The sequence below is a fragment of the Molossus molossus genome, unplaced genomic scaffold (genome assembly GCF_014108415.1).
Source record: "Molossus molossus isolate mMolMol1 unplaced genomic scaffold, mMolMol1.p scaffold_m16_p_2, whole genome shotgun sequence".
NCBI classification, from domain to species: domain Eukaryota; kingdom Metazoa; phylum Chordata; class Mammalia; order Chiroptera; family Molossidae; genus Molossus; species Molossus molossus.
Genome location: NW_023425355.1, coordinates 80,966,324 through 80,991,010, shown reverse-complemented (window position 1 = coordinate 80,991,010; position 24,687 = coordinate 80,966,324). Strand labels below are relative to the sequence as shown.

Genomic DNA, 24,687 nt, shown 5'->3' with positions numbered 1-24,687 from the left:
ATTTTTTTTTAAAGAATCAGATCTTGGTTTGATTGATTTTCTTTTGTATGCTTTTATAAATTTCAATGTCATTTATTTTCACTCTGATCTTTTTTTTTTCTTCCTTGTACTTACTCTCATCTTTTCTTGTTGTTTTATTTCTAATTCTTTAACTTGTAATGTTAGATAGTTTATTCAAATTCTTTCTTGTTTCTTGAGGCATTTTTGTAATGCTATGAATATTCCTCTCAGGTCCGCTTTCACTGTGTCCCATATATTTTGGGCTGTTGTGTGTTAATTATCATTTGTTTCCTGGAAGTTTTTTTATTTTTTCCTTGATCTCATTGGTAACCCATTTATTAATTAATAACCTGCCACTTAGCCTTCATGTGTTTTACTGGTTTTGAGTGTTTTTATTTTAGTTGATTTTTAGTTTCATTGCTTGTGATCCAAGACGTTGCTTGATATGATTTAAATTTTCTTGAACCTGAAGAGACTTATTTTGTGTCCTAACATGTGATCTATCTTTGAGAATAGTCCATGTGCGCTTGAGAAGAATGTATATTCAGATGTTTTGCAGTAAAATGTTCTGTAAATGTAAATGAAATTCATTTAATCTAGTGTGTTGCCTTTGTGTCTAGAAGATCTATCCAGTGATTTCAGTGGAGTGTTAAAGTCCTCTACTTTGATTGTATTGCTGTCTATCTCTCCAATAAAGTCCTCCAGAAGTTTTTGTTTGTTGGTTATTTATTTATATTTTTTATCCTCACCTGAGGATAAGTTTGAATTTATCTTCAGATAGAGTAGGAGGGAGAGAGGGTGGAAGAGAGAGAGAGAGAAACATCGACATGAGAAAGACACATGGACTGGCTGCCACTCACATGACCCAAACCGAGGCCAGGGACAAAACCATAACCAAGGTACGTGCCCTCAGCTGGTACCAAACCCAGGACCCTCTGGTCCGCAGGCTGACACTCTAACAGCTGAGCCAAACCAAATATATTTTAAAACTATATAAAAAATATAGTTTTTAGTTTTTTGATCACTGGCACAGGCATCTGGTTGTTAGTGATCTGCCCAAAGTGAATCCTGAGGAGGAAGAGGAGGCACCTGCACAGGACCTCCATGTCGGAGCCCCGCTGGATGAACTGCTCGAAGAGCTGCAGGACGTCTGGTACGTAGAAGGGCAGCACGAGCAGGGCCTCCTCCAGCTCATTTGACCTGATTCCTTTAAAAGTCTCCAACACATAAGCTGAATGAGAGATATTGCCATAAGCCATCAGGATGGGGTTGGTGGGAAGAGGAACCTCTTTCTCTGCAGCTTTACAAATGGCTCTGTGTTCTTTCATTTTTGCAGTTTCTTCTCAGTATAGTTCAATAGCCTCCATGATCCTCTCAGCTGCTTTGAGTGTTTCAATAGTTTTCTTTCCAGTAAAGTAATTTTCTCCTTGAGTCTCCCCTGGAACTGCTGGCTGGTCTTCTTTGGCCACACTCTTCTCGTATTCTGCTTCCCTTTGCATCTCCCTCTCAACTGTTTCCAAAGTCAGCCAAGCTATTGGCTTCAACATGGCGGTTCTTGAGTATCTCAAGAGGGAATGTGAGGCAAAAAGCAAAGTTATGTTTTTTGCTGATGCTACTAGCCAGTTGAAAGAGAAGAAGAGGAAGAGGAGAAAGAGGGAGAAGCTGATTTTAACACTGACTTAACTTAGAACTGAAATATGAGCCTTTTCCTACTTTTTCATTGAAAGGGCTCCTAAACTCAGCAGCAGAGTCCATGCCAACCTAAAATAACAGCTAAATTGTGCTGCGGATGGTCTCAGGATGCTGTCCCAGCTTTGCCTGGGGGAATTCCAACATGGGCCTGTGGGCTTTGTTTCCTGGACTTGGCCCATGATTCATTTTGTTAGTATGTTTTTGTTTTTTGTTGTTAATCCTCACCCAAGGGTATTTTTTTCAGTGATTTTTTTAAAGAGTGTTAAAGGGAAAGAGGGAGAGGGGGAGAGAGAGAGACATTGATGTGAGAGAAACTGGATTGGTTGCCTCCTGCATGCCCTGATGAGGGCCAGAGGATTGAACCTGCAACCCAGGCACATGCCCTTGATCGGGAATCAAACCCTCCACCCTTGGATGTGTGAGCCATCACTACTGGCCACTAAACTACACTGGCCATGATTAGTTTAAAATATTTTCTGTATCTTCAAAAGTTGAGCCTTTCAGGAGTTGCTCCCCTTATATTCTAGCAGGAAGCAAAGCATTTTTTTTTTTTTTTTTAGTTAAGTATGTGTTTCCGTAGAATTGAAAACATTTCAAAAGTATCTTACTTCTTTTCTGGCGGAAGATTTGTTGGTTGGTCCGTTACTTCACATTCTACTGAGACTGTCCGTGCACAGTTGAATGTCCTCTGCCCATAAATGCAGTCATGGACTTGGAGAGCTGGAAGGACCATAAAATGATCTAGATCAGCCTCCTTAAACTTAACCTCTTGCAGGTTGTTATATCTGTATATAGCAGTATCCTACTTGCTAATTGTTTATACTTCTCTCAATAAAATAGTTGACCTGTGGGGGGAAAAATATATATATAGTTTTTAAATATATTTTGGTTCTCCTATATTGGGTTTATATGTATTTACCTGGGTTATAGCCTCTTGTTGAATTGATCTCTTTAGTGACCTTCTTTGTCTTTTGCTATAGTCTCCATTTTGAAGTCTATTTTGTCAGTATAGCAACCCCCATTTTATTGTTTGCATTCACATGGATTTATTTTTTCCATCTCTTGACTTTCATTCCGTGAGAATCTTTTGTTCTGAGGTGGCTCTGTGACAGACAGCATATACATGGGTTATGTTTTCTTATCCATTCAACTGCCCTAAGTCTTTTGATAGGAGCATTTACTATATTTACATTTATTGTTATTTATTTTTGTTACAGATGTTTCTCCTTTTTTCCCCATTGACACCCTTCTCCCCATCCCTCCCCACACCGTCCCCAGCTTTGTTGTCCATGTCCATTGGTTATTCATACGTGCATATAAGTTCTGTGGTGTATCTTTCCTACCCCACGGTTTCTTCTGAGGATTGTCAGTCTGTACCCTATTTCCATATCTCTGAGACTACCCTGTTTCTCAGACTGTTACGTTCATTATATTCCACAAATAAGTGAGATCATGTGATATTGGTCTTTCTCTGCTTGGCTTGTTTTGCTTAGGATAATACTTTCCAGGTACGTTCATGTCATCTCAAAGGATAAGAGATCTTTCTTACTTATACCTGCATAGTACTCCATTGTGTATATGTACCTCAGCTTTTATATCCATTCATCTAATGATGGACAGTTGGGCAGTTTCCAGATCCTAGCAATTGTAAATGGTGCTGCTACAAACATGGGGGTACAGATATTCTTTCTAATTGTTTTTTCAGGCTTCTTAGGGTATATTCCTAGAAGTGGGATCACTGGGTCAAATGGCAATTCAATTTTTAATTTTTTGAGGTAACACCATAGTGTTTTGCATAGTGGCTGCACTAGTCTGCAGTCCCACCAACAGTGTACTAGAGTCACTTTTCTCCACACCCTTGTCAACACTTGTTGTTTGATGCTTTGTTGATGGAGGCCATTCTGACAGGTGTGAGGTGATACCTCATTGTTGTTTTAATATTTTTATCTCTCTAACGATTAGTGATATTGAACATTTCTTCATATGTCTCTTGGACATTTTATGTCCTGTTTGGAGAGGTGTTTATTTAGGTCCTCTGCCCATTTTTTTAATTGGTTCTTTGTCTTTCTTGTTGTTGTTGAGTCGTGTGAGCACTCTACATATTTTGGAAATGAACCCCTTATCTGATGTATCATTGGCAATTATGCTGTTCCATACAGTGGATTGCCTTTCCATTTTGATGGCTGTTTCTTTTGCAGTGCAGAATCTTTTCAGTTTGATGTAGTTCCATGTGTTCATTTTTTACTTTGTTTCTGTTGCCTTAGGTGATGTATCAGTAAAAATTTTGCTGCGTATAATGTCTGCAATTTTGTTGCCTACATTTTCTTCTAGGATTTTTGTAGGTTTATGAGTCACATTTAAGCTTTTTATCCATTTTGAGTTTATTCTTTTGTATGGTGTAAGTTGGTGGTATCGTTTCATTTTTTGGCAGGTAACTGTCCAATTTCTCCAACACCATATGATGTCTTGGGTCAATTTGTGGGTTCTTTGTTCTATTCTATCGATCTATATGCCTGTTCCTGTGCCCATACCAGGCTGTTTTGATTACAGTATCTTTGTAGTATTACCTGATATACTGTATTGTGAACTCTCCTTTTTTGCCCTTCATTTTCAAGATTGCTGTGGCTATTTGGGGTGTTTTTTGGTTCTATGTGAACTTTTAAATTATTTGTTCTACTTCTGTAAAATATATCATTGGTATGTTGGTCGTGATTTAATTGACTATGGATTGCTTTGGGTAGTATGATCATTTTAATGATGACATTCTTCCAATCCATAAACAAGGTATGTGTTTCAACTTTTTTTATATCTTCCTTTATTCTGTTTTTCAATGTCCTGTAGTGTTCTGCAAATAGGTTATTTACTTTTTTTGCTTAAGTTTATACCTAGGTATCTTAATTTTTGCCGTGATGGTCATTGAAATTGTTTTTTTAGTTTCTCTTTCTGTAAGTTCATCAGTGGTGTGTAAAAATGCCATCAATTTCTTGACGTTAATTTGGTATTCCGCTACATTGTAAAATTTATTTACTAAGTCTAGTACATTTTTGATGGATTCTTTAGGGTTTTCTATGTATAATATCATGTCATCTGCGAATAATAACAATTTCACTTCCTCTGTTCCAATTTGGATCCCTTTTAGTTTTTCCTTCATGTCTGATTGCTGTGTTATATAAGAGTGGCAAAAGTGGGCATCCCTCTCTTTCTCCTGTTCTTAAGGGGAATGTTTTTAGTTTTTTTCCCATTGAGTATGATGTTGGCTGTACGTTTTTCATATATTGCCTTTATTATGTTGAGGCATGATCCTTCTATTCCCACATTGCTGAGCGTTTTTATCAGAAATGGGTGGTGGATTTTGTAAAATACTTTTTTAGTGTTTAGTGATATGATTATATGGTTTATATCTTTCATTTTGTTTATGTGGTGTATCACATTTATTGATTTGTTAATATTGTACCAGCCTTGTATCACTGGGATGAATCCCACTTAGTCATGGTGAATAATTTTTTTGATGTATTGCTGGATCCAATTTGCTATTATTTTGTAAAGGATTTTGGCATCTGTTTTCATCAGAGATATTGGCCTGTAGTTTTCTTTCTTTGTAGTGTCTTTTCTGGTTTTGGAATTAGAATTATGCTGGCCTGATAATACTAGTTTGGAAGTCTTCCTTCTTGAATTTTTGGAAATAGTTTGAGGTGTTAGTTCTTCTTTGAATGTTCGGTAAAACTCCCCCGTGAAGCCATCCGGGCCTGGGCTTTTGTTTGGTGGCAGGCTATTGTTTAGTTTTACAATGTCCTTCATTGTTATTGGTCTAGAACAAGTTTTCTACCTTTTCATGGTTCAGTTTTGTAAGACTATGTGTTTCTAGAAATTTGTCCATTTCGCTCCATTGTCCAATTTGTTGCTGTATAATTGTTCAAAGTATTTGTTAACAATTCTTTGTATTTCTGTGGTGTCAGTTATTACTCCTCCCATTTCATTTTTTATTTTGTGTATTTGGGTTTTCTCTCTTTGTTTCTCGGTGAGTCTTGCTAAGGGTCCATCAATCTTTTTTATATTCTGAAAAAAACAGCTCTTTGTGTCTTTGATTTAAAAAAAAATTTTTTTTTTGTCTCCCTGTCATTTATTTCTGCTCTGATCTTTACTATTTCCTACATTCTACTTGCTCTGAGATTTTCGTTTGGTTTGCTTTCTAGTTGTTTAAGTTGTGGGGTTAAGTAATCAATTAGAAATTCTTATTGTTTCTTGAAGTTGGCCTGTAGTGCTAAGAACTTCCATCTCAGAACTGCTTTTGCAGCATCCCATTGATTTTGTGTTGTTGTGTGTTCATTTTCATTGGTTTCCAAGAAGTTTTTAATTTCTTCCTTGATCTGCATGGTAACCCATTCATTGTTCAATAACATGATATTTAACCTCCATATTTTCAAATATCTTTTCATGTTCTTGTTGCAATCGATTTCTAGTTTCATGCCATTGTGATCTGAGAAGATGCTTGATATGATTTCAATCTTCTTGAACTGGTAGAGATTTAGTTAATGCCTTAACATGTGTTCTATCTTTGAGAATATCTCATGTGCCCTTGAGAAGAATATGAGTTCTGCAGTTTTGGGGTGAATTCTCTGTAGCTATCTATTAAATCAATTTGATCTAGTGCATCATTTAGAGTCTCTGTTTCCTTGTTAATTTTTTGTCTAGATAATTTTTCCAGTGATGTCTTTGAGGTGTTGAACTTCCCTGCTATGATTGTATTGCTGTTGATTTCTCCTTTGAAGTCCTCCAGAAGATTTGCAATACATTTTGGTGCTCCCATATTGAGTGCATATATGTTTACCAAGTTTATATCTTCTTGGTGGATAGATTTATTTAATATTAAGTAGTGGCCTTCTTTGTTTCTAGTTTTGGTCTTCATTTTCAAATCTACTTTATCAGAAATGTGTATTGCTACCCTAGCTTTTCTTTGCTCTCTGTTTTCTTGAAGGATTTTTTCCATCCCTTCACTTTCAACCAATGTGAGTCTTTTGTTGTGAGGTGGGTCTCTTGTAAACAACATATATCTGAGTCATGCTTTCTTATCCAGTCAACTACTTTGTGTCTTTTAATTGGAGTATTCAATCCAATTACATTTAAGGTGATTATTGATATGTACACATTTATTGCCAATTTTGTTTAGTGTTGTTATATTTTTCGTCCTGTGTCTTGTACTAATTATAGCAGTCCTTTTAACATTTCTTGCATTGCTAATTTCATGCAAATATATCCCCTTGGGCTTTTTTTTATCTGGGAAGCTTTTTACTTCACCTTCTATTTTGAATGATAGCCATGCTGGATAGGGTAGTCTTGGATTCAGATCCTTGTTTTTATGAGCTTGATTACTTCATGCCATTCACTTCTGGCCTGGAGTGTTTCTGCTGAGAATTCAGGTGAGAGCCTTTGTAGGAGGTTCCTTTGTAGGTAACTTGTTGTTTATCTCTTGCTGCCTTTAAGATTCACTCTTTGTATTTAATTTTTGGCATTTTAATTACTATATGTTTTGGTGTGGGCCTGTTTGGGTTCTTCTTACTTGGGGCTCTCTGTGCTTCTCGAACTTGAATGCCTTATTTCTTCACCAAGCTAGGAAAGTGTTCTGTCAGTATTTCTTCAAATGTATTCTCTAACCCTTGCTCATTTTCTTCTTCTTTTGGGACTACTATGATGTAAATGTTATCACATTTCCAGTTGTCCCACTGTTCTCTTAAGCTGTCTTCCTGCTTTTTAATTGTTTTTTTCTTTTTGGTTTTTTGATTGGTTGATTTTTTTTTTTTTTTTTTTTTTTTTTTTTTTTTTTTTTTTTTTTTTTTTTACCCTGTCCTCTAATTCACTGATCCGGTCCTTAGCTTTCTCTACTCAGTTGGTTTGTCCTTCCAATGTGTTTTAATTTTTTTTTCTGCTATGTAATTCTTCATGTCTACTTGGTTTGTTTTCAGTGTTTCTATTACTTTACTCATGGTGCTGATGTCCTTACTTATGCTGTTGTGCTTCCTCAGGAACATGGCTCTGAACTGTATCACAGATAACTTGCTTAACTGCATTTCATTTATTTCATCTTTGGTTGATTTCTTTTGTTCTTTCATTTGGGATTTGTTTCTTTGTTTTAGCATTTTGGCTATCTCAGTGGGTTTTGCAGCCTGCCAAATTTTCCCTGTAGTTGTTGGTGTTCTGTTGTTTGTGGCTCCCTTTACTGGTTTTGGTTGAGTAAGGTAAAGTCCACCTTAAATACCACTGTCAAGTTTTACTTTCCTGGATAGATTTGCAAGGCCAGGAATGGTTTAGATATCCTCTAGCTTTTTGGTTGAAGGTTATTAGTCTCAGTACTTTGAAGAGCCTTGGGTTCTCAGTTCAATGAAAAAGTCCCTCGGGTTTTCAGGGTAATAGGATTCCCAATGGTTGGGGCAGATGCTGATTGTTAATGAACCTCAATTTGCATTTATTTGGCTCACTTGGTTGGTGTTGAGTCTCCAGTGGAGGGGCTGCTGCTTCACCCCACAGCTCTGGGAAGAAGCAAGCTGGCCACTGTCCTGTGTGGATGCGTCCCAGCAAAATCTCTGAGCACCCTTCAAATTCTGGGTTTCCCCACAGAGTTCCAGTCTAGTCCACCCTTCCTGTGCCAGAGCCCATGGTGAGTGGCTGAGGCTTACTTAATGCTCTGTGCTGGCCCCCTTTGCTGTGGATCCGGCTTGGGATTTTAACCCCGATGGCACTGCTCACAGCTATGACTTCTGCTGTCCATGGGCTCCCAGCCCACCACACTCTCGTGCCTTTGCAGACTTACCAGTGTCCCTGGTTATATGGTCCTCTCCAGCTGCTTTTCCATTGCTTTTTTATTTTTGATGATTTGTCTTTATTTAAGTTATAATTCCAGTTTGGTCCTGGGAGATCATCTGTGTAGCTTCCATTCACTCCGCCACCATTTTTTCAAGTTGTTATTTATTATTGATAAGTATTCTTTTTAATTTTTTTTGTTTATTAATTTAGAGAGAGAGGAAGTGGGAAAGAGAGATAGAAATATCAATGAGAGAGTACATCATTTGGTCACCTCCTGCATGCCCCCCACTGGGGATTGGACCTACAATTCAGACATGTGCCTTGACTCAGAATCAAACCAGTCACCTCTTGGTGCATGGGTTGTTGCTGAACCACTGAGCCACACTGGTCGAGTGATAGGTATTATTTATTACCATTTTTATTCTCTATACCTATGTTTCTATGTATTTATTATTATTATTATTATTATTATAGCAGTCTCTTTAATATTTCTTGCAGTGCTTGTTTGGTGATAGTAAATTTCTTTATTTTATTATTTTATTAATTTAGTTATTTTTTACTGGGAAGCTTTTTATTTCACCTTCTACTTTGAATGAAAACCTTGCTGGATAGAATAGTCTTGGTTTCAGATCCTTGCTTTTTATTATGTTGAAAACTTCATGCCATTCCCTTTTGGTTTGTAGTTTTCCTGTTGAGAAACCAACAGACAGCCTTATGGGAGCTCCTTTGTAGGTAACAGATTGGTTTTCTCTTTCTGCCTTTTATGTCAGTCTGCAGGCTGCCTGCTATTCTCAGTCATTTAATGAGCCTAAGGCTTTAGACCTCAACCAGGCATAAATTCCACTGGGTGGGGCGAAAGAGTTTCCAATGGGTGGGGCAATTGCTTCTTCCCTGGATAATGCTACATTGGTGGCAAAACTCTACCTGAGAAAGATGGCTTCTGCAGTGTGGAGAAATAACTCAGTACAGAAATCCTGGCAGCTGTCTTTCAAGCTCTCTTTTCAGAGTCATGAACCCAGACTTTCTTCATGTAGTTCTAGTCCACACTGCCCTCCCTCTACCAGAGCCTAAGTTGAGTGAATACAAAGAAAATTTAATGCATTGGCTCTTTAGGAGGATGCCTGTGTTTTTAGCTGTGTCTGCTGGACAGAACCAGAGTGCTTTTCACAGCCAGATGTTTGGTGGATATCTTTGCCACTTATGTTACTCTGGTATGGGGAGACTGTTGGGATTTAGATCCCAGACTTCTCAGAGGAATTGCCATAGCTGAAATACCAATTTAGCACTTCAGCTCTTGCCTCTGGTAGCTCAGACAGCCTTCCAATGCCTCAGCACTTCCTACCAGTCTTGATGTGGGCTCTTCTTTACATCCAATTAGTCTTCAGTTGGTTATTCAGAATTATTTTGTTTTAAATATATTTTAGTTGTAATTCCAGTTTGGTCCTGGGAGAAAGTCAGTGTACCTTCCACGTAATCCACTGCCATCTTGCAATTCACTGAGTGTCTGCATTTAAATCCCAGGGATATTGTCTTGAACAAATTAGTTCATACCTCTCAGCCTCAGTGTTTTAATCTGTAAAATGGAAATTTTAAGTAAAAATGCCTTGTTACAGTGCTTAGATGAGGTTTGAAGAAAACATGTAGTGTACTTTAAATGGTACCTGGCATGTTATGTTATGAGTGCTCACTCAATGTAAGATAGTATCATTAGTGTTTGAACATATATTATGATATGTAAAATGAAATAAAATGTAAGCCATAAAAAGGTAGAGTTATTTTTAAAAATCAGTTCTTTAAGTATGGTTTCATATGTAATTCTAGTTAATTTGTTGTTTAATGATTTGTTTCTGTAACTTTCTGCTCTGCGTCTGCACATTTCACTGCTGCCAACTCACCCACACTGAAGCCATGAATACCTCCTGGAACTTCTGTCAGTCTTCAGCCTCATTTTTCCTTCTTTTCTCTTTAAACCACTCATGTCTTTTCACAGTGTCTCTGTATCATTAACTGTGGATCTGTCCTACAATCATCTAAGATACTGCCTTTGCTCTAAGCATTCTTTCAGCAACCCATGCCTCAAAAGAAGGTTGCAGTGCCCTAACCCACAACCCTGTCCAGGCTTCTGAGGGAAGACCACTGCCAGTCAGACCCACAGCCACATTGGTTCCCTCTTTTCCACCTTACCCCAAACAGTACAAGGAGATAGATACTGAACTCTGTCATCAATGTCTTCAAACCTAAAACCACTCTTGTAAATTGAAGGTCCTCAAACTGTGTCCCAAGGTCAAAATCCAGTCCTTTGCCTGTTTTAATATGACCCTTGAATAAGAATGTTTTGTACATTTTCAAAGGGCTTGTAAAGGAAGGGAGAGGATGAGGTACGGGAAAAGGGAGACGAGGAAAAGGAGATGGAAAAGAAACAAAGAGGAAAAAAAATTCAATTAAGACCATATATGGTCCACAAAGCCTAAAAAGATTTCTCACCCCTGTTCTGAAATACAAGTTTCATCTTTTTTATGTCTTTTCTGTAAATCCTCCCATGGATCCCCATCACTCTCAGAATAAAGTCTTCACTTCATCATTTAACCTTGCTTGCCATTTATCAACTTGGCCTCCATATGCACTCTCTATCAGAGAAGACCTGAACTACTTGAACTTTCTGAACACACCATAGACTGTCATTCTTCTGTGCCTTTATAAATACTCTCTCCTTTACTTCGAATGTTTTCCTCCTCCCACCCACATAGAAAACTCTTTTCTTTTTTCATTTTTTTTTTCCTTTATTGATTTCAGAGAGAGAGGAATGGAGATGGAGAGAGAGATAGAAACATTGATGAGAGAGAACATCAATCGGCTGCCTCCTGCATGTTCCCCCCTAGGGTTCGGACCCACAACCTGGGCATGTGTCCTGACCAAGAATCAAATCAGCGACCTCCAGGTGCATGGGTGGATGCACAACCACTGAGCCACACTGGATGGACCACATAGAAAACTCTTCATTGAAGATTCAACTAAATTGGCACCTCCTCTCTGAAGCCTTCCCTGACTCATCCAAGCAAAATTAAAGTGTCCTCCTGTGCAGTGCCACAGCATTTAATTATGCCCTCAACTACCGCACTTAATGTATTGTTGTCTGAGCCACGACTCTCAGTTAAGCACATTTTTAAAAATTTCCTTCTGGTTTTTTGTATCAAGTGGTCAGCCAAAAACAGTTCTATGTTTGGATTGAATTCTGCTTCTATTTACTGTTTAACTAACTCAGGAAAACAGAAAAGTGAGTAAAACAGTCCAACATTAGAAGTATTGTCAGTCAATTGACAAGAATATAGTCTATGTCCAAAAAATGATTTGAGAAATAATCAAAACATTACATGCTAAGTGAAGATATCTTAAATATATTCTTGGAAGACAGTAAGCCTTTACTTTACATATATATGAGGCACTTAATTCCAAGAAAATAGATAGCATTTTAGGAAGTCCCCTACCTGAATTGCTGACATTATTTAAGGGATAAAAGGAGAAATGGACAATAAAATAAGTAGCTAGTCAATAGGGAGATGAAAAATTCACAGGAATGTCTACAGTGTTCTAAATGACATGATTATTTATTTTTAAAAATCAATGAACTAATTAAATTAATACATGCACCAAATTGAATTCTATGGAAAAGTCAATAGGATGAGAAATTACTATGAAAAAAATGTTCATGGAGAAAATATGCAGAAAATTTATATATACTATCACTTTTTATGTAATTTACTCAAAATAAAGACAAAATATCCTTTGTGTATGTAAATGCATTTAAAATGTGTGATGTATCCCTGGTTAGCAAAAATTTTCTTCTCTGAGGAGGGGAGGGAAAGAAGGTGGGAGAGCAGAGTTAGGGAACTAAGAATCTGGGACAGACAAAAGACACTTGAACTGCTAACTCTTCTTGTGAATTATTTGATTTTTAAAAAAATATTTAGCATATTTTCCTTTGGTCAATTTAAATTAAAATAAATAAAATATCCATTTAAATCATATTCAAATCTTGTAACACATAAGCACATAACATCTCCATAAGGCCTGGAATTATAAGTGATACATTCTAATTCAGTAAACTCAAAAGGTATTTTTCTTGGAATATATATATATATATATATATATATATATACACACACACAATTATATTATAATATATTGCATAATTATATATATAATTATATATATATAAATATATGGAGAGATTTTCATTTTATACGTATAAAATGAAAGATAATGATAGGTGTTGAAATGGTAACTTCAAGTCTAAATAATAAGTTGAAAAAAGCAAAATTAAAACTGAAAAGACTAAACCAGTTTCTATTAAAGCTGCATGAAACAGACAGGAGAAAAAGTCAGATGACTATGGAAGCAATAGACATAAACACGTGGTGGTGGGGCAGGGGAGATATGTGTGTCGAGAAGAATGATTTTCCACAACCAGTGATGCCAGGTTAGAATGAAATCTGCAGAACTAGTATATTATTTAGCTTTTAAAATTAATAAAGCTTTGTGGTTTACTTCAGTCTGGCCTAAATTGAAATGTAAAGCAATCTTTTCCTCTATGACTCATTTATTCATCCATTCTTCCAAGATTTACTGAGTGTCTGCTATGTGACGGACCCTATACTGGATATGGAGAATTGCAGAGAAGAAATAACTTTCACCCTTCTTTGCACTTACATATTTCACTGTCTAGTCATGGCCTTATGTAAAACCAATGGCCTCTAAGGAACTCATGGCTATCTGGGACAATATTGGTCTTATTTATTCCTCTAACAATTGGTAGAGATCCCCCAAATTATATCATATATTTAATATCCTTTATGTAGCAAGACTGGCAATGTGGAGAGTGGCTGCTCACAACCGAGTCACCATCTCTGCTTTCTAAACTCTAGCACAATGGTTGGCAAACTTTTTCTGTAAAATGCCATATAGTAAATTTGTTAGGCTTTGCAGGCTAAGAAGTAAAACATGGGTATAATGTAACCATCTAAAATAAAAAAAAAAACATTCTAGCCTGTGAGCCATACAAAAACAAGACAGGGTTTGGTCCATAATTTGTTCTAGCAAAAATAACTGGGAGATGGGGTTGGGGGACAGCCAAGTTGCTTTAAGCCAGGTAGTTGACTAAAGCTCTAGGTGTACATTAGAAGGCAAAATAGTTATGTTCCTTTAACATAGAGTTAGCAGAGTAGGAAAACTCCTGGCACATAAAGGAAGTCCCTGTACCTAGTAGCAACTCCAGCCCCTAGAGAATATATATTTAATCTCATTTTCCCTGCATGTCACAAATATAGCAGTTCTTTGGAACCATCTCTCATACTTAACCCCACTGTGTTAAATTGAACTGTTTCATGCTGCATACTCTACAGAGGAAAACCTCTGATGAGCCAAAGAGCTTGTTTTATTTATCTTTATATTATTAGTGCCTAGCCCTGCTTGCTCCAGTACATGTTATGCACTCGATAAATGCTTGTCAGAATGAATGAAATTGAATGAATTTTTATTATGTTATTTTGGTGCCTTTTTAGGTGACTACATTTCTTTGCTAGATTTAACTGTTGTAAGAAAGATTCGATAGTCAAAGCCTTTTTGTTTGAAAATGGAAGGGGCATATTTTCGTTGCAGTTGACATCATAAAGTATTACAAAAAAATTTTACCAACATCTTATATTTTCTGCTGGGGTTTAGCAAACTATTGTTTTCCTTTTCTCCAAGAAAAACTCTACCTATCCACAATTTTCTTGTTGGTTTCACCAGGAGGCTGTTTGTTTTCACACCCCTTCTTGTGAGATTGATCATGTCTTACATCTTATTTATTCTTTATTATTTCATAAAGGGACAGCTCATTTTCATGTTGGTTGTTCTATCTTTGTACCCAATAAGTACAACTGAAGACACAGAGAATGGCTACTAAAATGTCCATTCAGATGGCTGAAGTTGATACTTGCCTTCTGTTTCGGCAGGTCTGAAGCTGAACGTGCATCCCAGTCAGCATGAAAAATGCAAAAACTTTCAAAAGCATATTCAATTTTTACCAGTATAAAAGAAATGCAGCTCCCCTGGCCCATTTGCTCAATGGTTAGAGCTCTGCCCATGTACCAAAGGGTAGCACGTTTGATTTTTGGTCAAGGGCATGTACCGGGGTTTTAGGTTTCATCCCTGGCCTTCTTTGGGGTGCATGTGGGAAGGAACCAATCAATGTGTCTCTCTCACATCAATGTCTCTCTCTCTTCTCCCCTCTTCTGTCTCTTCCACTCTCTCTAAAAATATCCTCAGGTGAGGATTCGCACACAAACATACAAAAAAAGAAATACAGTTTATAAATAGAAAATATGAAAATAATAGAAAAATAGAAAATAGGAGAGGATTCCAACCACCTAAATACATCTATTGTAATCTTTTTGTTCAAGTTTAAGCTTTACATGCTCTGTTTATTCTCCTGTGAACCAGAGCTGTAACATTAACTACTGAAGGGTAGCAGAATATGCCACCCCAAAATATGCCACTTTGGCATATTGATTATTTTTGGCTATAGGTACTTGAAAAAAGCAAATGCATTGGGAAGCTCTCTCTGAACTTCCCTTATCTTCCCAATAACAGATCCTCCAAAAGAAACCCAAATGTTATAGACTCCTCTGTCTGGAAATTTCATCAACCAGGGAAGATTGATTCTTATTACAGGAGAGGAGACTAGAAGTCAACACTATACCCAGACAAACTTTGTCACAAACCATCATCATACCTCCCATCTAGTCTTCTAAAGTTCTAGTCATCTTTCCTAAAAATAATTTATACATCTCTAAAAGATCTATATTCCCCTTCCCTTTCCTTATTAAGATGGTATTAATCCTGGATTGTAAATCCATCTCTTTTAGTTATTCATTTTTCCAGAGTCTCTTCCATGTTTATGAGATATACATATTAATAAACTCCTGTTTGTTTTTCTGTTAATCTGTTTTCTATTAATAGAGAATTTCAGGTAATAACTCACAAAGGTAGAAGGACAACTATTTGTCACATTAACTTGCAGTGTGTCAATGAGTATTAAAATAATTAATATATGTATAATGCCTATAAGAGATTCTCTCAGTTAGTATATGTTCAATAAATGTTAGACAAATACTGATTATTATGTTGAATAGTATATTTAAGCATCTCAAGTTGTTTACTTATCATTATAACATGCACTTTCCATGTAATTAAAATATTTTAGTTACCATAATCATGACCCAATGCACCCACATATCGGTAATGGTGTAGGATATTCTATATGAAAGAACCCCCAATTCTTGCACATTTTATTAAAAAAACTAAAATCAGTCTACAAAATCCATGAGTATTAACATTACATGAAATTATAACTAATCCCATACAACCAGTTGCCAAACTAGCCTAGAAAAGTCTGTTTATGATATATGGATAGCCAACATGTATGTTTTCAATTATATCTACATCACTCTAAAACGACTTACGAAGATGGTTTTGGATGATGGCATTTTAAAAAAATCCTTACCTGAGGATATTTTTCCATTTATCTTTAGATGGAATAGGAGGGAGAGAGAGATCATTGATGTGAGATAGACACATTGATTGGCTGCCTCCCAGGACCCTGACCTGAGCCAGAACCAAACCACAACCTCGGTACATGCCCTTGACTGGAATCAAGCCCAGCACTCTTTGGTCTATGGGCCAGCGCTCCAACCACTGAGTCAAACCGGCCAGGGCTGATGGCATTTTTTAAAAGTATGCTGTTTGTCCCCACTCTTCTACTTACTTTTCCATTTCAGGGATGGCTTACTGAATAGGTAAGCAGCAAGTGGAGAAGAGTTATGCATTAAAATAGTGTCTTTTCATGCAAAATATAATGGATAATTGTGGTAACTACCTGGACGGAAACTACATGAAGAAAGGTAGGAAATGACACCAAAATCCCAGGCATGTAAGTTATCACAAGAAATACAAATACTAACATGCATTAAGAATAAATTTAACTTAGTTAAGGACTTTAAAAATGAAAATTTAACACAAATTAGTTGCAAAGTTTGTATAGTGAAGAGGTAAACATAAGTAAAATACTACATCTCAATTCTGGATCATAATATGCAGCCCTTGCAGTGGATAATTTCTTGGTGTATACTAAGAGGTAGAATAATCATATCTTTTGCACAACAATTCTACACATAAAAATGTACTCTAAGTGACTAATCAAAACAAGATTGTTTGCTTTATTAAAATGTATATGATTACTTTATTATAAAAATAATGTAAATGATAAGCAAAAAACCTGTTGTCTATTACAATAATTAATTTGATATAACAGAATATTATTATTGTTATTATTTAGGAGTTAATTAATTAATTAATTTATGTTAATTAATTAATTAATTTTTGTTTACAGATGTTTCCCCTTTTTCACCCACTGATTCCCCCCTTCCCCTCCCTCCCTACCCTGTCCTCATCTTTGTTGTCAGTGTCCATTGCTCATTAATACATGCATATAAGTTCTATGGTTCATTGCTCCCCCCACACGCTCTTTAGGAGATGGTCAGTCTGTACCCCAATTCCACGTCTCTGAGACTACCCCGTTCCTCAGACTGTTATGTTCGTTATATTCCACAAATAAGTGAGATCATGTGATATTTGTCTTTCTCTGCTTGGCTTGATTCGCTTAGGATAATACTTTCAAGGTTCCTCCATGTCGTCTCAAAGGATAAGAGATGTTTCTTTCTTACAGCTGCATAGTACTCTATTGCGTATGTGTACCACAGCTTTTTTATCCATTCGTCTACTGATGGACACTTGGGCTGTTTCCAGATCTTAGCTATTGTAAATAGTGCTGCTATGAACATGGGGGTACATGTATAATTTCTGATTGGTGTTTCAGGCTTCTTAGGGTATATTCCTAGAAGTGAGACCACTGGGTCAAATGGAAGTTTAATTTTTAATTTTTTGAGTTAACACTATATTGTTTTCCATAGTGGCTGCACCAATCTGGATTCCCACCAGGAGTGTACTACAGTCCCCTTTTCTTCACACCCTCGCCAACATTTGTTTGATGATTTGTTGATGGCAGCCATTCTGACAGGTGTGAGTTGATACCTCATTTTGGTTTTAATCTGCATTTCTCTGATGACTAGTGATGTTGAGTATTTCTTCATATATCGCTTAGCCACTTGTATGTCCTGTTTGGAGAGGTGTCTATTTAGTTCCTCTGTCCATTTTTAATTGGGTTCTTTCTCTTCCTTTTGTTGAGTTGTATGAGCACTCTATATATATTGGAAATTAACCCCTTATTTGATATATCATTGGCAATTATGCTCTCCCATATAGTAGGCTGTCTTTCCATTTTGATGATTGTATCTTTTGCTGTGCAGAAGCATTTGAGTTTGATGTAGTCCCATGTGTTCATTTTCTCCTTTGTTTCTGTTGCCTTAGGTGATGTACCAGTAAAAATTCTGCTGCATATGATGTCTGAAATTTTGTTGCCTACATTTTCTTCTAGGATTTTTATGGATTCATGAGTCACACTTAAGTTTTTTATTCATTTTTACTTTATTCTTGTGTATGGTGTAAGTTGATGGTCTAGTTTCATTTTTTTTGCTGTAGTTGTCCAATTTTCCCAGCACCATTTATTAAAGAGGCTGTCCTTACCAGACTGTATGCTCTTGCCACCTTTCTCAAATATTAATGGAGCATATTGCCTTGGGTCCATTTCTGGGTTCTCTGTTCTGTTCCACTGGTCTATATGCCTGTTCTTGTGCCAGTACCAGGCTGTTTTGATTACGGTGGCCCTGTATTATAACTTGAAATCTGGTAATGTGATCCCTCCAACTTTGTTCTTCTTTTTCAAGATGGCTGTGGCTATTCGAGGACTTTTTTGCTTTTATATGAACATTTGAAGTGTTTGTTCTAGTTCTGTAATGTATGTCAGTGGTCTTTTGATGGGTTTGCATAGAATCTATAGATGGCTTTGGGTAGTATGGACATTTTAATGATGTTAATTCTCCCAATCCATGAACAAGGTATGTGCTTCCACTTTTTTATACCTTCCTCTATTTCTTTTTTTAATGACCTGTAGTTTTCTGCTAATAGGTCCTTTACTTCTTTGGTTAAATTTATTTCTATGTATCTTAATTTTTTTGCTGCAAAGGTAAATGTGATTGTTTTCTTAGTTTCTCTTTCTGTGAGTTCATCATTGGTGTATAAAAATGCTGTCGATATCTTAATGTTAATTTTGTGTGCTGTTACTTTTCAAAATTTCTTTATTAAGTCTAGTAAGTTTTTGATGGAATCTTTGGGGTTTTCTACGTAGAGTATCATGTCATTTGTGAATAATGATAGTTTCACTTTCTTCTTTCCCATTTGGATCCCTTTTTTTTTAATCTCCTGTCTGATTGCAGTGGCTAAGACTTCCTATACTATGTTAAATAAGAGTGGCAAAAGTGGGCATCCTTGCCTTGTTCCTGACCTTAAGGGAAATGATTTTAACTTTTAACCATTGGGTGTGATGTTGGCTGTAGGTCTTTCATATATGGCCTTTATTATGTGGAGATATGATCCCTCTATTCCGAGATAGCTGAGCATTTTTATTAGAAATGGGTGCTGGATATTGTCAAATGCTTTTTCAGCATCTATTGATATGATCATGTAATATTTATATTTCATTTTGTTGAAGTGCTATATAACATTTAATTATTTGCAAATATTGTGCCAACCTTGCATCCCTGGGATGAATCCCACTTGGTCATGATGAATAATTTTTTTGATGTATTGCTGGATCCGATTTGTTACTGTTTTGTTCAGGATTTTGTCATCTATGTTCATCACGGATATTGGTCTGTAGTTTTCTTTGTAGTATATTTTTCTGGTTTTGGATTTAGAATTATGCTGACCTCATAACACGAGTTTGGAAGTTTTCCTTCTTCTTGAATTTTTTGAAATAGTTTGAGGAGAATGGGTGTTAGATCTTCTTTAAATGCTTGGTAAAACTCCCCCGTGAAGCTGCCCAAGCCTGGGCTTTTGTTTGCTTGAAGAGTCTTGATTACATCTTCAATTTTGTCTGTTTTTATTGGTCTGTTCAAGTTTTCTATCTCTTTCTGGTTCAGTTTTGGGAGACTATGTGTTTCTAGAAGTTGACCGATTTCACTTGGATTGTCAAATTTGTTGCTGTATAATTGTTCATAATATTTGTTAACAAACTGTTGTATTTCTGTGGTGTTAGTTTTTACTTCTCCTCTTTCATTTGTGATTTTGTGTATTTGGGCTCTCTCTCTTTGTTTCTTGGTTAGTCTAGCTAAGAGTCCATCAATCTTGTCTATCTTTTCAAAGAACCATCTCTTTGTTTCATTGATCCTTTGAATTGATTTTTGGTCTCCATGTCATTTATTTCTGCTCTGTTCCATACTATTTCCTTCCTTCTACTTGCTCTGGGTTTGTTGTTGTTGTTGTTGTTGTTTGCTTTCTAGTTCTTTAAGTTGTGAGATTAGATAGTTCTGTAGAAATTTTTCTTGCTTATTGAGGTAGGCCTGTGGTACTATGAATTTCCCTCTCAGAACAGCTTTTGCTTCATCCCATAGATTCTGTGTTGTTGTGTATTCATTTTAATTGGTTTCCAGGAAATTTTTAATTTCTTCTTTGATCTCAATGGTTACCCATTTATTGTTCAATAACATGCCATTTAGTCTCCATGTTTTCACATGTCTTTGCATGTTCTTGTTGAAGTTGATTTCTATTTGCATTCCATTGTGATCTGAGAAGATTCTTGATATGATTTCAATCCTCATGAACTTGTAGAGACTTAGTTTGTGTTGGATCTGAGAAGATGCTTGATATGATTTCAATCTTCCTGAACTTGTAGAGACTTAGTTTGTGTCCTAACATGTGGTCTATCTTTCAGAATGTCCCATGTGCACTTGAGAAGAATGTAAATTCTGCAGTTTTGGGATGTAGTTTTCTGTTGATATCTATCAAATCCATTTGATCTAGCACTTCATTTAGAGTCTGTGTTTCCTTGTTAATTTCTTGTCTAGAAGATCTATCCAGTGATGTCAGTGGGGTGTTGAAGTCCCATAATATGATTGTATTGCTGTCATATTCTCTTTCGAAACCTTCCAAAAGATGTTTAATATATGTTGGTGCTCCTATATTGGGTGCATATATGTTAACCAAGGTTATATCTTCCTGTTAAATAAATCTTTTCAATATTATGTAGTGGCCTTCTTTGTCTCTAGTTATGGTCTTCATTTTGAAATTTACTCTGTCAGGTATGAGTATTGTTGCTACTCCAGCTTTTTTTTTTTTTTTTTGCTTTCTGGTTACTTGAAAAATTTTTTTCAATCCCTTCACTTTCAACCTACGTGAGTCTTTTGTTGTGAGGTGGGTTTCTTTTAAACGACATATATATGAGTCATGCTTTCTTATCCAGTCAGCTACTCTGTGTCTTTTTATATCAAAGCATTCAAACCATTTACATTTATGGTGATAATTGATATGTACTTATTTATAACCATTTTTGTTTAGTGTGGTTCTATTTTACTTCCTGTTTCTTCTACTAATTACAGCCCTCCTTTTAGCATATCTTGTAGTGCTGGTTTGGTGTTAATATATTCCCTTAGCTTTTTCTTTTTTTGTCTGAAAAGCTCTTTATTTGACCTTCTATTTTCAATGATAGCCTTGCTGGATAAAATAATCTTGGATTCAGATCCCTGTTTTTCATGACAATCATTACTTCATGCCACTTCCTTTTGGCCTGTAGTGTTTCTGTTGAGAAATCAGCTAAAAGCCTTATGGGGTTTCCTTTATAGGTCATCTGTTGCTTATCTCTCGCTCCCCTTTGTATTCTCTCTTTGTCTTTAATTTTTGGCATTTTTAATTACTATGTGTCTTGGTGTGGGCCTGTTTCTGTTCTTCTTACTGGAGGCTCTCTGTGCTTCTTGAAAGTGAATGTCTTTTTTTTTTCACCAAGTAAGGAAAGTTTTCTGTCATTATTTCCTCAAATATATTTTCTTACCCTTGCCAGTTTTCTTCCTCTTCGGAGACTCCTGTGATGCCAATGTTATTATGTTTCCAGTTGTCCCACAGTTCTCTTAAGCTATCTTCCTGTTTTTTAAACTTTTTTTCTTTTTGGTTTTCTGATTGGTTGATCATTTCTACCGCATTTTCTAATTAACTTATTCGGTGCTCAGCTTCCTCTACTCTGCTGTTTAATCCTTCCAATGTGTTCTTTATTTCTGATATGTCATTCTTCATTTCTTTTGGTGATATTTAATTTCCAACGGGTTGATTTTTACCATTTCTATGTCTTTACTTATGGTACTCATGTCCTTACACATGCTGTCAAGCTTCCTCAATTACATGGCTCTGAATTCTAGTTCTGTTAACTTGCTTAACTGCTCCACATTTATCTCATATTCAGTAGAGGTCTCTTGTTCTTTCATTGGGCTTTTTTGTTTCTGTGTTTCACCATTTTGTCTATCACAGTGGACTTTGGAGTCTGTCAAATCGTCCCCTGTGGGTGTTGGTGTTCTGCTCTTTGTGGATCCCTCTACTAGGTTCAGATGAGCCTAGGTAGGCCCACTTTACACACCACTGTCAAGTCTTACTTTGCTGGGTAGATTTGCAAGCCCAGGAAATGTTCTGTTATCCTCTAGATTTTTCCTGGTGGCTAGTAGTCTCAGTTACTCAGTGCCTTGGAATGTAGCCCTGGTATTCTGCCTAAGAGGATTTCCAGATGGTGAGATAGATGCTGGTTATTAATGAGCCTCAATTTTTATTTCTTTGCCTCACCTGGAAGAGTCTGAATCTTCAAGGTGGGGGGCTGCTGCTTTTTCTTACAGCTCCAGGAAGGAGTACACTGGCCACTGTCTTTAGTGACCACAACACTGCAAAAACTCTGAGTCACCTCCAAATCCCAGGTGTCCCCCCAGTGTTTCAGCCCAATCTACCCTCCCTCTGCCATAGCCTTCAGGTGACTGATTGTGGCTATTTTAGTGCTCTGTTTGGCTCTCTGGGCTGTGGAGCAGGCTTGGTCTTTATTCCTCAAGGGCACTCACTGCTCATGACTCAGCCTGCTACTGTCAGTGGGCTCCCAGCCCGCCACCCTTCCATGCTTCCGCAGATCCTACTAGTGTCCCTGGTTATATGGTCCTGTCCTGCTGCTCTTCTGTTGCTTTTTTCCAAGAATTTTTCTTTATTTTAGTTATAATTCCCGTTTGGTCCTGGGAGAGAGTCTGTGTGGCTTCTATTCACTCCACCTACTTTTTCATATCCTCTAAGCCTATCATGTTTGCAGCTGGGTTGCACAGGCCTTTCTGATTCTCTGGCACCCTGCAGGTCCCATGGGTAACTGGATGGTACAGTTCCTCTAGGGATGTGGCTCAATTACTATGTTAAGTTCTGGTGGGTCGCACAGACCTCTCTGGTGCTTCAGCACCCCACAGGCCCCATGGGTACTAGATAGCACAGTCCCTGTTAGGTCACAAAGTCTTCTCTGGTGCTTCAGCACCCCACAGGCCCTGTGGGTAAATAGATTGTGCAAACCCTGCTGGGTGGCACAGGCCTCTCTGGTGCTTCAGTACCCCACAGACCCCGTGGGTAAATAGATCATGCAGTCCCTGCTGGGTGGCATAGGCTTCTCTGGTGCTTCAGCACCCCGCAGGTCTAGTGGAAAACTGGCTGGCACAGTCCCTGCTGGGTCACACAGGCCTTTCTTGTGCTCCCGCACCCTGCAGGTCCCACAGGTAACTGGATCACACAGTCCCTCTGGGGTCGTGGCTTTATGACTATGTTAAGTTCTGCTGGGTTGCACAGACCTCTCTGGTGCTTTAGCACCCCACAGGCCCATGGGTGACTAGATTGCACAGTCCCTGCTGGGTGGCACAGGCCTCTTTGGTGCTTCAAAACCCCACAGGTCCTGCAGGTAACTGGATGGCACAGTCCCTGCTGGGTCACACAGGCCTCTCTTGTGCCCCTGCACCCTGCAGTTTCCACGGGTGGGCAGCAGGATCACATCAGTCTCTCTCAGGCTCTCGCTTTCTACTGAATTTGTGAGTTACTGGACTGCACAGGCCAATGTGGAGTGCCAGGTCCTGCCTCTGGTGGATGGGGAGTGTTGCTGCCCCGTGGGGCTCAACTCCTGCTCAGCTTGCTGGTCTGTGCTTCTGTTGCCTGGGGATGGATTTCTGCTACCCAGCCTCTGTTGCTGGGGGTACATCTCAACTCTGATTAGGCTACTACTATCGGGGATGGAGCTGGGCTCCGGACTGTCTGAAGCTTCGGTGACCAGAAACTTGGGAGCTCCACTACTGTGCACCAGTCTGTGTTGACAGGGTTCCACGGGTCTGATGGTGCCAGGTGTGCCCCTGGGCCCTAGTCACTCCCACTGCCTCCTTTCAGGGAAAACCCGGGATCTTCCAAAATGGTGGGAGCTCCCCATGGCGCAGGGAGAAGCACCCTGAAGGGCTGCTTACCGTGGTAGCTGGCTGCTCCTGTCCACAGCACAGGAACCTTCTGCTCTGCCTCTCTGCACTGCTCGGTTTTGTCGTTCACCTTCGTGTCCATTCACACTCTCTCACACACTCACTCACTCTCTCACACGCTCACCCTCCCTCTGGTCCTGCCCACCGCCATATCTTGGGAGTTAATTTTTTAAAATCTGATATAACAGAATATTAAGCAGGTATCATAAAGTGTATATCTGAGGATGTCGCAAAAGCTTGGAAAATAACTTGAAGTTTCAACTTTGCAAGCCATTATAGTAAATAATTTCTCTCTTAAAATGCAGTAAAGAGTAACTAACACATAAAATTGGAAATTAAATACCATAATCATATCTTTCCAATTTAACTGAGTTGTTACTGAGCCCTTTATGAGTAGTTTCTTGAATTACTTTCTCTTGTTCTCATATTGAATATGTAGTTGACCTATTAATGCCATAAACTGAAGATAGTTCTTAAAGATGGTGGCCGGCAGGACAAGAGTGAGGGTGAGTGTGTGAGAGAGTGTGAGCGGACTTGAAGGTGGATGACCGAATGCAAGCAGCGCAGAGCCACAAAGCAGAAATTTCCTGTGCTGTGGACCAGAGCAGCCTGCTACCACAGTAAGCAGCCCTTCAGAGTGCTTCTCCCTGTGACACGGGGAGGTCCCACCATTTTGGAAGATTCCAGGTCT

At 37.8% G+C, this 24,687-nt stretch overlaps 1 pseudogene; it reads right to left on the bottom strand.

Moving 5' to 3' along the window:
• The window catches only part of LOC118635360, a 92,034-nt pseudogene extending 90,706 nt beyond the window's left edge, over nucleotides 1-1,328 (bottom strand).
• Nucleotides 1,329-24,687: the final 23,359 nt, after the last annotated feature.